The following is a 337-nucleotide window of genomic DNA, read 5'->3' as shown; positions in this document are numbered from 1 at the left end:
CTCTCGATCTACCGGTCAGTTTTCGATCCTACCCTCACCTGTGGTCATGAAGGCTTGTTCATGACTGAAAGAACGAGATCCAGGGTCTAAGTGGCCAAAATGGGTTTCCTCAGGAGGGTGGCTGGCGTCTCCCTTAGAGATTGGATAAGAAGGTCAGTCGTCCATGCGGTGCTCGGAGTTGAGCCATTGCTCCTTTGCGTCCAAAGGAGCCAGTTGAGGTGGTTTGGGCATCTGGTAAGGAGGCCTCCTGGGCGCCTCCCTAGGGAGATGTTCCAGGCACCTTCAGTTGGGAGGAGGCCTTGGGGAAGACCCAGGACTAGGTGGAGAGATTATATCT

The sequence above is a fragment of the Etheostoma spectabile genome, chromosome 3 (genome assembly GCF_008692095.1).
Source record: "Etheostoma spectabile isolate EspeVRDwgs_2016 chromosome 3, UIUC_Espe_1.0, whole genome shotgun sequence".
NCBI lineage: Eukaryota > Metazoa > Chordata > Actinopteri > Perciformes > Percidae > Etheostoma > Etheostoma spectabile.
The sequence above is the reverse complement of the archived record's forward strand: the minus strand, read 5'-3'. Positions refer to the sequence as shown.